The 17,018-nt window shown below is 39.2% G+C and overlaps 1 long non-coding RNA gene across 1 annotated transcript in view; it reads right to left on the bottom strand.

Moving 5' to 3' along the window:
• Positions 1-381: 381 nt before the first annotated feature.
• The window catches only part of LOC116738279, a 162,311-nt gene continuing 145,674 nt past the window's right edge, over positions 382-17,018 (bottom strand). The window contains exon 4 of the long non-coding RNA XR_004344023.1: positions 382-1,467. This is a non-coding gene — a long non-coding RNA (uncharacterized LOC116738279). The remainder of the gene's footprint in view (positions 1,468-17,018) is intronic.

The following is a 17,018-nucleotide window of genomic DNA, read 5'->3' as shown; positions in this document are numbered from 1 at the left end:
TTTAATTTTTAAAAATGTTCATTTATTTTGAGAGAAAGAGAGTGTGTGCTAGTAGGGGAGGGGCAGAAAGAGAGAGGGAGAGAGAGAACGAATCCCAAGCAGGCTCCATGCTGCCAGCACAGAGCCTGACTTGGGGCTCAAACTCACGAATCGTGAGATCATGACCTGAGCAGAAATCAAGAGTCAGATGTTTAACTGACTGAGCCACCCAAGCACACCTAGGGATTTTTTTTTAAGTTTATTTATTTATTTTTGAAAAAGATAGATTGAGAAAGAGGCAGAGAGAGGAGAGAGAGAATCCCAAGCAGGTTCTGCACTGTCAGTGCAGAGCCTGACATGGGGCTCAATCCCACAAACTGTGAGATCATGACCTGACCCCAATTCAAGAATCAGACGCTTAACCCACTGCCACCCAGACACCCGTTGTCTAGAAATTCTTAAGCCATTTCCTTCACTCCCAGAAGACATTCTTCTAGGTGACTGGGAGGGGAGGATGGGGAGGGAGGGTGGGGTGGAAGGAGAGATTCCCTAGGACATGAACACTAGATAGAAAGAACTCTGCAGGTCACGTGGGTACGTGTGTGTGTGTGTGTGTGTGTGTGTGTGTGTGTGTGTGTGTAGGGGTTCCTGCAGTCAGAAGTCACATGCATATGACACTGCCATGTGAAAATAGTAACCATCACCCACCAGTGTCTGGGAAAAAAACAGGAATAAATACACCAGAAAATTAAAGGACTTGTATTGAAATGGTTTGCTCTTCTACTAGTCTGCATTGAGATTTTTAAGTACTAATTTCTTTTTTAGTAAAAAAAGAAACATTTTCACAAAACAAAGATATTAACCTCTTTTAGCTCTGTTTTTCAAAATGGGGGTGATTAGAAGCAGGCCAGTTGGAGCGACATAATTTGGGTGCTTCAAGATGTTTTTCTCCAATTACTGCAAGAATTTCTCTCCACACCATTATATGGTAATTTTAAATATACCCACACATGCTAAAGCATTCTTGAAGTGCAGTGCTGTATGCAAAGTAATGCTAGACGCCACAATAAAAGAAGCCAGATATGTGCTAAAATACAAGGTGAAAATTAATAAGAAAGAACTCTCAGAGTAACTTTTTAACATATTCAGTATTGTGCAAACTTATCAAAACTGTAGTTTCTCTCTACACATATAGCTGAAAAGCTCTAATTTGGGAGATGTCTCTTAAAATAACTTTTTCAATTATTTAAATCTTTGAGAAATTCCAGTAACTGAAAATATTAATTGTATGGTGAGTGAGGAAATCACTCATGAAGAAAAACAACCTGAAATCCATTCTAAAACAATGCCGAGGGCACAGGGGTGGCTCAGTAAGTTAAGCATTCGACTCTTGATCAGCTCAGGTCATGATTTCACAGTCATGAGATCAAGCCCTGCATCAGGCTTTGTGCAGGGTATGGAGCCTCTTAAGATCTCTCTCTGCCTCTCCTGTAAAAAATAAAAAATAAAAATATTTAAAGCAGTGCTATAATTTGGTTGAACCATATCCCTTGGTAAGTCACTTTCGAAATGAACATTTAAGAGGAATAAAATTCCTTTTGCAAAATAGTAACTACAAAAAACATAAAGCTTTCTAAATCTGCCTAATTATATCTTCACTTATATGCATATTTAATGAAGAACTCAAAGTAATTGCTAACTCTGTAGTAAGTAATGGAGTATACAAACCTATTTATTTTCATTTAAAAAACACACAGCTGTCCCTTTGAGAGCCTTCAGGAGGTGGTTATATGAGTCACCACTGCAGGAAGTTCCCAGCATTTATAGCTTACACACGCAATTTTTTTCACAACTTGTTCTTTACATTTGGTAGTGAATGGCTTAATTTGGAAAATGCTATGTCTTGTCACTGAAAAATAACACTACACTCTGTAGTCTAAAGACTTCTTTTATACTCAGTAAATTTCTGAAACCCAGAGTGTAAACATGGGTGTAAAAAAATTCCATCAGCCAAGTGTTGCATCTTTTAAGTAGCTTTAAAAAAATAAACTTTCAGGGAAATCGCAGATATTTTTGTCTTCCAGCTTAGACCTACATTACTCTTTATCAGAAATGGGAAGTTTTGCTCTAAATTAATGCAGATTATGCCCTGGGAAGTTAACAAGATATATGATAGTATAACCATAAATAATGAGACAGGTTTTCTCTACCACAAATGGAAATTTTGGCATTGTATTCATTTTCTTACATGGCAAGTAATAATGTTTTCACCAGGTAATTCAGGGTGGTGGGCAAGGACACAGAACAAAGGACAGACAGCATCTGAAAGAAGGGAGAATTGTGTCCAGGCTGTGTTTTTCCTTCAGGCACTAACTCACTCTGAACCTTGGTCTTCCCACCTGTGGAATGGACATTATAACAAGCACCATACATTTGATGTGAGGATTGAATACTATTATGTCTGGAAAGCACGTAGTCCAGTATCCCACGTAGGAGTCTTTGATGACATTGATATTACTGTGATCATTGCTATGAGGTCAATAGAAATTGTGGCTCATGTCTGTGGTCTGCCAAATTCCCTCAGTTCCCTTCATATTTTCCTGGATCTAGTGTTTTACCTTCCAAAAGCCACAGCTGTGACACTTCATCAGAAGGGTAGGCTACCCTCAGCCTTCCAGAGCCTACTTTCCCTACCTAGACAGAGAACAGAAAGAACCTGGAGATTTGTGTTGTCCAGGTACTGCCTGTGGCCACTGGCTGATCTTGTGTGGGTATTAATACACCAGTTCCTAAGACCTGGGCCACGGCAATTTGAGGTGTGGCCCACATGCCTCCTGAGTTTGTTAATGGAACTGAGTCAAAGTTAACCTTCCTGGAATTTGGCTTAATATTGCAACCTTACTTGGCCTCCTCTCCAGTCCTACCGTCTGCTCCACTTCCATTTTTTCTTGGGGGCATTTCTCAGTAAACCACTTTTCTACAAATTCTCATCTTAAGGTCTTCTTCTGGGGAACCCTGATCCAAACTAGTGATGAAGAAGGAGACAGAGGGGGATAGGAGGAAGGTGAATATCATGGTTAATATTATGCATCAACTTTATTGCATTCCAAGGTACGTAGATATTTGGTTAAACATTATTTCTGCGTGTGTCTGTGAGGGTATTTCTAATTTTTAAAGATAAATATTTGAATCTGTAGATTGAGTAGAGTACCCTTCCCAGTGTGTGTGGGCCTCATCTAATTTGAAGACCTGAATAGAACAAACAGCTAAGTAAGGGAGAATTCACTCTCTCCACCTGATGGCCTTCAACTTGGGACAAACCTTTGGACTTGGATTGGAGTTTGCACCATTGGCACTCCTGGTCAGATCTTGGGACTTCTCAGCCTCCATAATTGCATTAGTCAATTCTTTATAAGATAGGTAGATAGCTAGCTAGCTAGCTAGCTCCTATTGGTTCTATTTCTCTGCAGAACCCTGATACAGAGGAAGATTCAGAAGTAAAGAAGTTCCTAACATTCTTCCTTCCTTTGAGTTTGAGTAGGAATGGGGAGTAGGGGTGTGCAATAAGCCTGACTAGAGAGTTTCTATAGTAGCTGATGGAGCCAAGACCAGTGCTCCTCTCTCTCTTCAAGGAATATGTGGGGGCACACAAAATGTGAATCAGAAGACTTTTCTTTCCTGTTCGATTTCCAATGGATACAATTACTGTCAATCTGCAACATTTCTCTGTACTAGTCTAGAATTATGCTCCTATGAGCTTTCTTAAGGTCACCTGCTTAACATAAGGGGCCACCTGTGAATCCCCAGTGCGTATTGAATATTTGATGCATATGTTAGTGGTTGAGTAAATCAATAGAGCAAACTTTACAGAATTATCCCATAAATGCCATATTTTGAGCATCATATTTCATAACATGTGTCTTTAAGAGAAATGACACAGCATGATGAGAAGAACAGAGCCAAGAGTCGGGAGCCCTGAATCCTGACCATTGTGTTGTCACGACATACTTCCCTGACTTGGGACAAGTTGCCATTTTTTTGAAGTTCAATTCATTTACATTTTAAATGTTTGAATTTTGAATATTCCATTAGCTTTTGTAAATGTTTATCTATTTTGAAAGAAAGAGAGAGAGAGAGAGAATGGGAAAGAGAGCACGAGTCCAGGGGTGGTAGAGAGAGGGAGAAAGAGAATCCCAAGCAGACTCCATGCTGTCAGAACAGAGCCAGATGCAGGGCTGGATCTCACAAACTGTGAGGTCATGACCTGAGCCAAAATCAAGTCAGTGGCTTAACCAAATGAGTCACTCAGGTGCCTCCAAATATTCCATTAGCTAAACATTATAGTTTGCTACATGAAAAAGTTTGGCTGGGGAAAAAAACAAACAAACATGATTTTTGCATTTAAACAATGTGTAAAATTCAGAGTGATGACTAGAGACCAATCCTAAGACCTGGGGCATGTAGAATTTTGCAGCCCCCTTTAGGACTACAAAGTTATAAATTCAAAACCCTCTACAAAAGTGTGTGTTTTTTTAGACAAGAGGCATTCTTCATTGAAAATGAGAATGTTATATGAACAACTATATAAAACATGCCAGTGCCTAGCCATTTGTAAATCAACATTGCAGTCCATTAATATTAATATGCAATTTATGAAAGGCTGTGAGTACAAAGGTCTTTTTACTTTTTTATTTTTATTTTTTTATATAATTTATTGCCAAGTTGGTTTCCATACAACACCCAGTGCTCATCCCAACAGGTGCCCTCCTCAATGCCCATCACCCACTTTTCCCTCTCCCCCACCCCGCCCCCCATCAACCCTCAGATTGTTCTCAGTATTTAAGAGTCCCTTATGGTTTGCCTCTTTCCCTCTCTGTAACTTTTTTTTCCCCTTCCCCTTCCCCATGGTCTTCTGTTAAGTTTCTCAGGATCCACATATGAGTGAAAACATATGGTATCTGTCTTTCTCTGCCTGACTTATTTCACTTAGCATAACACTCTCCAGTTCCATCCATGTTGCTACAAATGGCCAGATTTCATCCTTTCTCATTGCCATGTAATATTCCATTGTATATATAAACCACATCTTCTAGGATCCAGCAATAGCACTACTAGGAATGTATATTATTTTAAATGAGAAAAAAGTCAGAACAAATTACAAAATTCAAAAGCTAATAAGTGGTACAAATAAAATTTAGGAAACTGTCCTAAATTTGTTGACTGTGTATTTTTTTAAGAGAGAGAGAGAGAAAGAGCATGCTTGCTGGGGGGGTGGTCCCAGAAGGAGAGGGAGAATCTTAAGCAGACTCCACACCCAGACTGAAGCTCAGACTCACAATTGTGAGATCACAACCCAAGCCAAAATCAACCTTAACCAACTGAGCCACCCAGGCATCCCTTGGATGGGTGCTATTTGATTGCCTCTCCATACGATGATAATTTGCAACGTCAAATAGAGAATAGGAATATATTTAGTCTTGCTTTTGCATGATTGGAAAGTTGCCTTTTATTGATTAGAAAATACTTTAATGATTTTAACATTGGAGGTTTTAAATTCTATTGTAAATATGCTAAGGGGGTATTTAACATTTCAAAGCCTCTGCCAGCCTCCTATCTTTTTTTTTTTTTTTTTGGCTTCCACCATACTTCATACCAGTTATATTTGAATGTTGATCTGATTATCAGTTATGAAAAATATACAAAATTAAATTGAAATTGTCACACATAGTAGGTCAAACCATTTGCTGCTCCACGGTACTGAGCACTATACTTGTGTAATAAATTCTTCTATCATATATATTGACTTACTGATAGATATATGTCAATTTCCTTTCCTGTAAACTAAGTTGATTTTATAGGGTGATTATTTTCATTATAAACTTTCAAATATAGAACAACAGCACAATCCTCATCCATATACCCACGAACTGGACAATTATTAACATTTTACCGTATTTACTTCACATATATATTTGTCATTTTACAGTACCAGTAACTATGTTGCATGCTATTTCATCTGAACCTGCCAGACTTCCTTAGGTAAAGATGAGCAAGATTCTCTAAAACATAATGTGCTACATTTAGATACACAAAACATGCAATTTGCACTCAGAGGTATTCACTGTATAGTACAGCACTAGAGTTTCTGACAAATTCTATTTTGTGTAATTCCTCCACATAGTGTATATACTGCACATTTAACTATATGCCACATTGACCAGTATATTCCTGATAGAGGAGAACTTGCTTTTTGATTAGGCATGCATGAGAATCATGTCCTTAGTTTCCCAATTTGCTCATATTCTGATTGGATGGCCTTTCCCAGATTAGCTGTGGCTCCACTGATGTTGACCCATTGTTTCCTTCAATCCCCAAGTACTTCCTGCACCAGGCACTGTAGTTCATGTTGTTTTAAGACTTCCGCCAATGGATAGTAAGAGTGTTCCTAGAAGTCATGCATATCCCTGGAGAGCTAGCAATAACTTCACATTGCACAGTAGTCATTGTGAGCAAACTAAGTACAATGTTTTAAGTGCAATCCTAAATATGTTCACAGTCATTCCAATCCCACTTTGATATGAGTGTGTGTGTGTGTTTGGGGGTGAGGAGCAGGGGATACTGCAAGGGAGGAGAAGCCAGACTGAAATGCAATAATGGTCTTAAGCAATTATGGCTAAGACAGTTTTCCCTGACAAGTTTAAAGTAAATGACTTTAAAAGGAGCCTGTATAATTGGGAGGGCCAGAAGTTGTAGTGGTAAGAGCTTCGTGATACATCTGTCTCTGTCTGACCTCTCATATATCTTTGTTGAAAACTAAGTCCAAGACATCCAGAGATAGGACTCTAAAATCATCCTTTGAGTGGGCTTCTGATCATGGAGGAAAATATTTTTAATTTCTTAATATAATAAGCTGAAGTACTTAAAGATGAAGTGTCCTGACATCTATAATTCATTGTAAAATGACTCGACAAAATCATAAATAGGTATACATGCATGGATGAGGCAAATCGTGCAACATATTAGCAATTGTTGAACCCAGATGCTGTATATATGAATGTCCATTGTACCATTTCTTCTACTTTTCTGTGTGCTTGAAAGTTTTTATTAAAAGTGTCTAAAGGGGTACCTGGGTGGTTCAGACAGTTAAACATCTGACTTTTGATTTATGTTAAAGTCAAAATCTCAGGGTTCTTGGACATGCTGACAATGTGAAGCCTGCTTAAGATTCTCTCCTTTTCTCTCTCTCTCTCTGCCCCTCCCCTGCTCATACATGCATACATGCACACTCTTTCTCTCTCTTAAATAAATAAATAACTTTGAAAACTGTCTAAAAATAAGGCATCAAATAAACTCACCTACTCAACCAAAACTGAAGCACAGAGAAGCTAATGGATTTGGCCAAGGTCACAGCACAAGCCGCTCTTCCTTCTCTATGGCTGCTTCTCCTGACAAGAGGAACCAGGATCCTGCTTAGGGGCTTTCCCGTAGTAAAGATCAGGTGTTCATTTGATTCATGCTGCAATGGTTCCTTTTTGACACAACAAAAATACACGGATTGTGATAACAACATGCTAGAGAGTATAATTGTTCCCTTCTTCCATTCATGAGTAAGACCTAAGCCAGATGATGACTCTGCTGCCCACTGACAAGCCTGGGAGCCAACACAGAGCACTGTAGCTAATCTCCAAGAGTGAATTTCTTGGTTACATGCTAATTCTGGTGTTTCCTTTATAGATGTTTGGCCGTTTTCTTAGCGGGTATATGGGGTATTATTCTCCCAAAGGAAGCAGATCACTTGGGAAAATCTAGAAGACACTTTCTTCAATGTAGGAAGTTTGCAACCATATGAAAATGGACAAGGAAAAAACTAAAGAAAGGGGAGTCTATCCAACCTCAGCTGCAATTTCTATCGCACTGTGTGGTTTCACTCTAGAGAACCATCCTTGGCAGTTGGGCAGTTCACAAATACGTACTGAAGATTTTTCTATGTCCATATCTATCCTAGTACAAGGTTGTTACAAGGTAGACAGTGACTGAAGTAAAGATGCCAAGAGCAAAAAGTACAGGAGAAGAATGCAATAAATCATCTGTGAATGAACAGCTCTCCAGAGTTAGAGGCATAGTGAGAGTCCCAGTGGAGCAACAATCTTCAGAGCCCCCAGATGATGCATAAATACCACCTAATTAGGGTGATGAGCCTGTCAGAGCCTTAAAAATGCTCACTTTTGCTATTCTAAATTTCTTATATAACCCCACCCGTGGACTGCTTTAGAGAAGCTGGCTCTATGCCTGCTTGCTCACCAGATCAGATAACCAACATCAAACACTCCTCCATATTCCTGGTAATTTACTGTGAGACTCACTGAATGGAAGGTCCCAGGCATTCCAACTCTTCAGGATAGACTTCAAGCCTGTCAGGGAACCCTTCCCTATAGCAGGCTTCTGGCAATGCAGCAGTGATAAAAATGCAGCCACTGCCCTTACAGAGCTTAGAGTTCCGTGGTCAGAAAGACATTAAACAACATATTTTAAAAATTGTAAGTAATTGCAAATTCACAGAGCTTTGCAAGAAAGAAAAGGGAGGCAATCATGTAAATATGGAGAGCTACCTCTTGGTCTATCCAACAGATACACACAAGTACACTTTACTCCAAATACACTGAGAGCCTTGCTATCAATGGTAACTTCTCTGGTTACAAAGAACAACTCTTAAATAAGTGCTCTCAAGTATATGTTAAAATAAAAAAGGGGAGAATCTCGGACATCCTGCTGGGCCTCATTGAACCCCACAAGTCACAGGAGCTCAGTCTACAGAGTCCCTAAACACGCTAAGGAACTAGAAGTACATCGGTTTTCCAGAGTAGCTCTTTCTACTTGGTTAACTATTTGCACCCCTACCAAAAGAGTTGCATCAGTATCAATAGCATTACTGAACATAGATTAGGTCATAGACATTATTCTAACTGCCTTACTTTGATGGTACATAGAGAAGGAAATTAAAACATAGGAAATTTAAGTGACTTCCCGAGTACACAGAGCCAAGATTTGAACGTGGAAGCCTAGCTCCAAAACTCTCTCTTTTACTTTTCTTGCTATAGTTAGTTAATGTTTCTCTTTTTGTCATTACTCACTAACCACCTTATCCTCCACTCTGGATAGTACTCACACTCTTGCTTGTTAGGTGATGTTTCACAGCTTCTGCCACTGACTTTTCTCTGTGTGTCTTTATACTCCTGTTCTTACTGTCAACCTACTTTATCTCTCTATCTCAAGTTCAAATTTTAGAGGAAATTAAATTGTCCCTACCAAATAAAATTCTGGGAGTAAGCCACATACTCATTCTGTAATTTGGCGGTCCTCAGGTCAGATGCTTATCTGTCTTAGTTGTCTACTGCCGTGTAACAAGTTACCCAAAACTGTAGTGGCATAAAATAGCCATTTATTATGCTTACGGATTTTGCGGGTTAAGATTTCGGATGAGGGAGAGTAGGGACCACTTGCCTCTGTTTCACTATGTCTGGGCCTCTCTCAGCAGACTTGAAGTCTGGGGACTCTAAGTATCTGAAGGCTCATTTTCTCACTTATCTGGTGATTGACAGTAAGAGGAATCTTGGAAGTTGGGGACAGGAACAGCTTGGTCTCCTCGGGCATCTCTCTCTATGTCTATATCATCTCTCTAAATGATCACTCTGGGATGGTGGCCTCAGGGTAGCTAGTTTTTATATATCCCAAGAGAAAGGGCCAAGGGCAAACTGTATTGTTTTTTTTGTGTGTGTGACCAAGACTTGGAAGTCAGGAAGCATCACTTCCCTCTTAGGCTCAGACTCATCCAAACTCAAAGGAAAGAACCCTAGACCAAAATTAGGAAAGGGACAGTGGCACTGATAAATAGGGAGATGCTTATGGAAATACTTATCTATTTGCTAGTTTCTTCTACGGGCCTCCCTGGCCTCAAACTCATATTCTGCATATCCTTTAGAGGCTGTGCCACAGTCATTTGGTCCAAATGTTAGAACTATGACTGTCCTACTAGAAAACTGAATTGTCTGAACTGATTCCTTGTACTTAGCTTGTGGTTCTCTTCCAGTATGGCACCTTCAGGACCATAAAGCAAAGGAGCTATTTATTTTCAATGTAATATGAGTTCATGTGGAAAGAGAAGTAGCTACATTATTACATATGGAGAGTATAAATGATTCTGGATGCCATTTTCTACCCCAACCCTTTGTCAGTGTGGTATCTTTCCCAACCTTCTGGACAAGAGTCAGAAAAAATATCTCCTTCAGTTTTGGATTGAGCCAAGAAGATGCTACAGATTCTATGCTATCCTGAGAGAAAAGGGATTCTATTCATCCCCCTTTTAAAGTAATTAATTTGCATGTGTTTTACAAGTATGATTGCACTATTCCTTCTATTGTTACAGTCCAATTGTAAACTCTCCTATATTAAATTATGGTTATGTTCCCTAATCTACAGTATGGCAAGTATTTTGTATGATAATATTTTTAGAGAATAGACAGTTATCAAGAGACAATGATTCCCTAAACACTAGAAACATTTTTGATTCTGAGGAGTTCTAAAATAATACAATCAACCTTTCCCTCTTGGAGCTATTATTTGCAGTTAGATTTACAGAGGCCTTTGGTGGTTTGTTTCATTGTTGTTGTTTTCAACAAATTATCTTCTCAAGGAAATCATACTATAATGCTGTATTTTTTAAAGAAGATAGATTTCTCTTTGCCTTTTGATTATAAGTGATATATTTTCCCTCCATATTAAATTTGAAAGCTAAAATCACTGACTCCAGACAGATAAAATGTGAACAGAAGCTTCTCTTTTGGGGCATTCCCCTCATAGATCATTAATATCCTAAGCATGAAATTATGCAAATTTGCAGCAAGCTTATTCTTTTCTCTCTCCAACACCTTAAGCATGCATTTAAGGTACCCAAAAGATAATTCTTTGACAAGACCTATCAAACTGATAAGCCTCCAGCCAAAATGTCAGGGGAAAAACAGAAAAGACGCAAATTACCAATACTAGGAATAAGAAAGGAAGCATCTCTGCAGATTCCAGGCTATTAATGGGATTATATGGATAATGAAAATTTCATGTAAGTAAATTTTAAAATCTAATTAATTAATAAATTAATAAATCCCTTTGAGGACACAAACAGTGAATCATCACTAAAGAAGAAATGCTAACCTGAAAAACCCTATATATAATAAAGGAACCAAAATTATAGTTTAAAATTTTCTCCACAAAGAAAACTCTGGTTTAAATGGATTCATTGACAAATTCTATCAAAAACTTAAAAAAGAAATTATACCAACTCTCACAATTCTTTCAGAGAATTAATGCTCATTCTATGAAGTTACCACTTTTCTGAAGTCAAAACTGAAAAAGATAGTACAAAAGAAGTAAACCATAGGTCAATATATTTCATAAGTATAAGCAAAAAAAAACCTGTAAAAACAAAAGCAAGTCTAATCCACCAATATATAAAAAGGATAATATATTATGACCAAGTGAAGCATTATCTCAAAAATCCAAGACTGGTTCAACAACTAAAAATCAATCAATTAAATTCACCATATGCAGAGACAGGGAAGATGGTGGCATAGGAGGACGCTGGGCTCACTTCATCCTGCTGATTGCTTAGATTCCACCCACATCGGCCTAAATAACCCATAAAACCACCAGAAGACTAGCAGAACGGACTCTCCTGAGCCAAGCATAGACAATAGGCCCATGGAAGAGGGTAGACAAGAGGCCCATGGAAGAGGGTAGGAAGGGCGGAGAGGCGGTGCGTGCTACACAGACTGGTGGGAGGCAGCTGGGGCAGTGGAGGAGCAGCCGGCTCTGCAAGGCAGAGCCCCCGAGTCTGGCTTGCAAAAGTGGAGGGGCCGGACTGTGTGAGTTCTGACAGCCAGCAGGACTTAACATCTGGAATGTTAAAAGTGAACAGCTCTGCTCTGGTGGGGGGGGGGGGCAAGAGGACCTCAGAAGGGAGAGTTGTTGAGTCCCAGAAGGACAGAGCTTGGGGAGGGGGAACAAAGGCTCTGGCAAGCACCTTCTCCTTCTCCCATCCCCCAGCCAAAATTCCAAATGGAACTTGCTTGCACCATGCAAATGCCTAAGGCTGTGCTTCTGTGGATCCATCCCTCCCATGGGCCTGCCTCCCTCCTGGTGCTGCAGGGCCCCTCCCACAGGGGACCACCGAGGATGGCAAAGTGAGCTAAGCCTGCCCCTCCCACCCCTGTGCACCTTCTGGATCCACCCCATCTGATAGGCCCTTGGCCAGATCCCGTGGAAGCAGCACCCCAAGCCAGGCAGTGTGCAAGCAGCCCAGTCAGGGGTCACACCACTCCACAGTGAGTCCTGCCCCTGGGAGAGGGGAAGATAAGATAAACACCTGTCTGACTGTGGCCCCAGCAATGGCCTGGGGGCAGACATCGGGTCTGGCTACAGCCCTGCCCACCAACACAAGTTTCTCCGGACAGCACAGGGGAAGTGCCCTGCAGTTTGGAGCTATCACAGGGACTACCCAAAATGATGAAATGGAAGAATTCTCCTCAAAAGAAAGTCCAGGAAATAGCAACAGCTAACGAATTGATCAACAATGATTTAAGCAATATAACAGAACAAGAATTTAGAATAGTAGTCATAAAATTAATCGCTGGGCTTGAATCACAGCAGAGAATCTATTGCTACAGAGATCAAGGGACTAAAAAATAGTCATGAGGAATTAAAAATACTATAAATGAGATGCAAAATAAAATGGAGGCAGCCATAGCATGCATTGAAGAGGCAGAGGAGAGAATAGGTGAATTAGAAGTTAAAATTATGGAAAAAGAGGAAGCTGAGAAAAAGCGAGATAAAAAAATCCAGGAGTATGAAGGGAGAATTAGAGAACTAAGTGATGCAATCAAATGGAACAATATCTGTATCATAGGAATTCCAGAAGAGGAAGAGAGAGAGAAAGGGGTAAAGGTGTACTTGAACAAATCATAGCTGAGAACTTCCCTGATCTGGGAAGGAAACAGGCATTGAAATCCAAGAGGCACAGAGAACTCCCTTCAGATGTAACTTGAATCGATCTTCTGTATGACATATCATAGTGAAACTGGCAAAATACAAGGATAAAGAGAGAATTCTGAAAGCAGCTGGGGATAAATGGGCCCTAACATAGAAAGGTAGACACATAAGGGTAGTAGCAGACCTATCTACCAAAACTTGGCAGGCCAGAAAGGAATGGCAGGAAATCTTCAATGTGATGAACAGAAAAAAATATGCAGCCAAGAATCCTTTATCCAGCAAGTCTGTCACTTAGAATAGAAGCAGAGATAAAGGTCTTCCCAAACAAACAAAAACTGAAGGAAATCATCACCACTAAACCAGCCCTACAAGAGATCCTAAGGGGGACTCTGTTAGTAAAATGTTGCAAGCACCACAAAGTACCAGAGACATCACTACAAACATGAAACCTACAGATATCACAATGACTCTAAACCCATATCTTTCAATATTAACACTGAATGTAAATGGACTAAATGCTCCAACCCAAAGACATAGGGTATCAGAATGGATTAAAAAAAACAAGACCCATCTATTTGCTGTCTACAAGAGACTCATTTTAGACCCGAGGACACCTTCGGGTTGAAAGTGAGGGGATGGAGAACTATCTATCATGCTACCGGAAGTCAAAAGAAAGCTGGAGTAGCCATACTTATATCAGACAAACTAGACTTTAAATTAAAGGTTGTAACAAGAGATGAAGAAGGGCATTATATAATAATCACAGGGTCTATCCATCAGGAAGAGCTAACAATTATAAATGTCTATGCGCCGAATACTGGAGCCCCCAAATATATAAAACAATTACTCATAAACATAAGCAACCTTATTGATAAGAATGTGGTCATTGCAGGGGACTTTAATACTCCACTTACAACAATGGATAGATCATATAGACACAGGATCAATAAAGAAACAAGGGCCCTGAATGATACATTGGATCAGATGGACTTGACAGATATATTTAGAACTCTGCATCCCAAAGCAACAGAATATACTTTCTTCTCGAGTGCACATGGAACATTCTCCAAGATAGATCACATGCTGGGTCACAAAACAGCCCTACATAAGTATAAGAAAAATTGAGATCATACCATGTACACTTTCAGACCACTATGCTATGAAACTTGAAATCAACCACAGGAAAAAGTCTGGAAAACCTCCAAAAGCATGGAGATTAAAGAACACCCTACTAAGGAATTAATGGGTCAACCAGGCAATTAGAGAGGAAATTAAAAAATATATGGAAACAAATGAAAATGAAAATACAACAATCCAAACACTTTGGGATGCAGTGAAGGCAGTCCTGAGAGGAAAATACATTGCAATCCAGGCCTATCTCAAGAAACAAGAAAAATCCCAAATACAAAATCTAACAGCATACCTAAAGGAAATAGAAGCAGAACAGCAAAGGCAGCCTAAACCCAGCAGAAGAAGAGAAATAATAAAGATCAGAGCAGAAATAAACAATATAGAAACTAAAAAAACGGTAGAGCAGATCAACGAAACCAAGAGTTGGTTTTTTGAAAAAATAAACAAAATGGATAAACCTCTAGCCAGGCTTCTCAAAAAGAAAAGGGAGAGGACCAAAATAAATAAAATCATGAATGAAAATGGAATTATTACAACCAATCCCTCAGAAATATAAGCAATTATCAGGGAATACTATGAAAACTTATATGCCAACAAACTGGACAACCTGGAAGAAATGGACAAATTCCTAAACACCCACATACTTCCAAAACTCTAATAGGAAGAAATAGAAAGCTTGAACAGACCCATAACCAGCGAAGAAATTGAATCAGTTATCAAAAATCTCCCAACACATAAGAGTCATAAGCCAGATGGCTTCCCAGGGGAATTCTACCAGACATTTAAAGCAGAGATAATACCTATCATTCTCAAGCTGTTCCAAAAAATAGAAAGGGAAGGAAAACTTCCAGACTCATTCTATGAGGCCAGCATTACTTTGATTCCTAAACCAGACAGAGACCCAGCAAAAAAAGAGAACAACAGGCCAATATCCCTGATGCATATGGATGCAAAAATTCTCAACAAGATACTAAGAAATCAAATTCAACAGCATATAAAAAGAATTATTCACCATGATCAAGTGGGATTCATTCCTGGGCTTCAGGGCTGGTTCAATATTCGCAAATTTATCAATGTGATACATCACATTAATAAAAGAAAGAAGCATATGATCCTGTCAATCGATATAGAAAAAGCATTTGACAAAATTCAGCATTCTTTCTTAATAAAAACCCTCGAGAAAGTCAGGATAGAAGTAACAAACTTAATAATCATAAAAGCCATTTATGAAAAGCTAATATCATCCTCAATGGGAAAAACTGAGAGCTTTCCCCTGAGATCAGGAACACAACAGGGATGTCCACTCTCACCACTGTTGTTTAACATAGTGTTGGAAGTTCTAGCATCAGCAATCAGACAACAAAAGGAAATCAAAGGCATCAAAATTGGCAAAGATGAAGTCAAGCTTTCACTTTTTGCAGATGACATGATATTACACATGGAAAACCCGATAGATTCCACCAAAAGTCTCCTAGAACTGATACATGAATTCAGCAAAGTCGTAGGATACAAAATCAATGTACAGAAATCAGTTGCATTCTTATACACTAATAATGAAGCAACAGAAAGACAAATAAAGAAACTGATCCCATTCACAATTGCACCAAGAATCATAAAATACCTAGGAATAAACCTAACAAAAGATGTTAAAGATCTGTATGCTGAAAACTATAGAAAGCTTATGAAGGAAATTGAAGAAGATACAAAGAAATCGAGAAACATTCCAGCGCATGGATTGGAAGAATAAATATTGTTAAAATGTCAATATGACCCAAAGCAATCTACACATTCAATGCAATCCCTATCAAAATTGCACCAGCATTCTTCTCAAAGCTAGAACAAGCAATCCTAAAATTCATATGGAACCACAAAAGGCCCCGAATAGCCAATGTAATATTGAAGAAGACCAAAGCGGGAGGCATCACAATCCCAGACTTTAGCCTCTACTACAAAGCTGTAATCATCAAGACAGCATTGTATTGGCACGAAAACAGACACATAGACCAGTGGAATAGAATAGAGACCCCAGAATTGGACCTACAAAGTGTGGCTAACTAATCTTTGACAAAGCAGGAAAGAATATCCAATGGAAAAAAGACAGTCTCTTTAACAAATGGTGCTGGGAGAACTGGACAACAACATGCAGAAGAATGAAACTAGACCACTTTCTTACACCATTCACAAAAATAAACTCAAAATGGATAAAGGACCTGAATGTGAGACAGGAAACCATCAAAACCCTAGAGGAGAAAGCAGGAAAAAACCTCTCTGACCTTAGCCGCAGAAATTTCTTACTTGACATATCTCCAAAGGCAAGGGAATTAAAAGCAAAAATGAACTACTGGAACCTCATCAAGATAAAAACCTTCTGCACTGGAAATGAAACAATCAACAAAACTAAAAGGCAACTGATGGAATGGGAAAAGATATTTGCAAATGACATGTCGAACAAAGGGCTAGTATCCAAAATCTATAAAGAACTCACCAAACTCCACACCTGAAAAACAAATAATCCAGTGAAGAAATGGGCAGAAGACATGAATAGACACTTCTCTAAAGAAGACATCCAGATGGCCAACAGGCACATGAAAAGATGCTCAGCGTCATTCCTCATCAGGGAAATACAAATCAAAACCACATGCCAGTCAGAGTGGCTAAAATGAGCAAACCAGGAAACTATAGATGCTGGAGAGGATGTGGAGAAATAGGAACCCTCTTGCATTGTTGGTGGGAATGCAAACTGGTGCAGCCGCTCTGGAAAATAGTGTGGAGGTTCCTCAAAAAATTAAAAATAGATCTACCCTATGGCACAACAATAGCACTGCTAGGAATTTACCCAAGGGATACAGGAGTGCTGATGCATAAGGGCA

Source organism: Lynx canadensis, chromosome C1 (assembly GCF_007474595.2).
Source record: "Lynx canadensis isolate LIC74 chromosome C1, mLynCan4.pri.v2, whole genome shotgun sequence".
NCBI classification, from domain to species: Eukaryota; Metazoa; Chordata; class Mammalia; order Carnivora; family Felidae; genus Lynx; species Lynx canadensis.
This window is presented reverse-complemented; position numbering and strand designations above follow the sequence as displayed.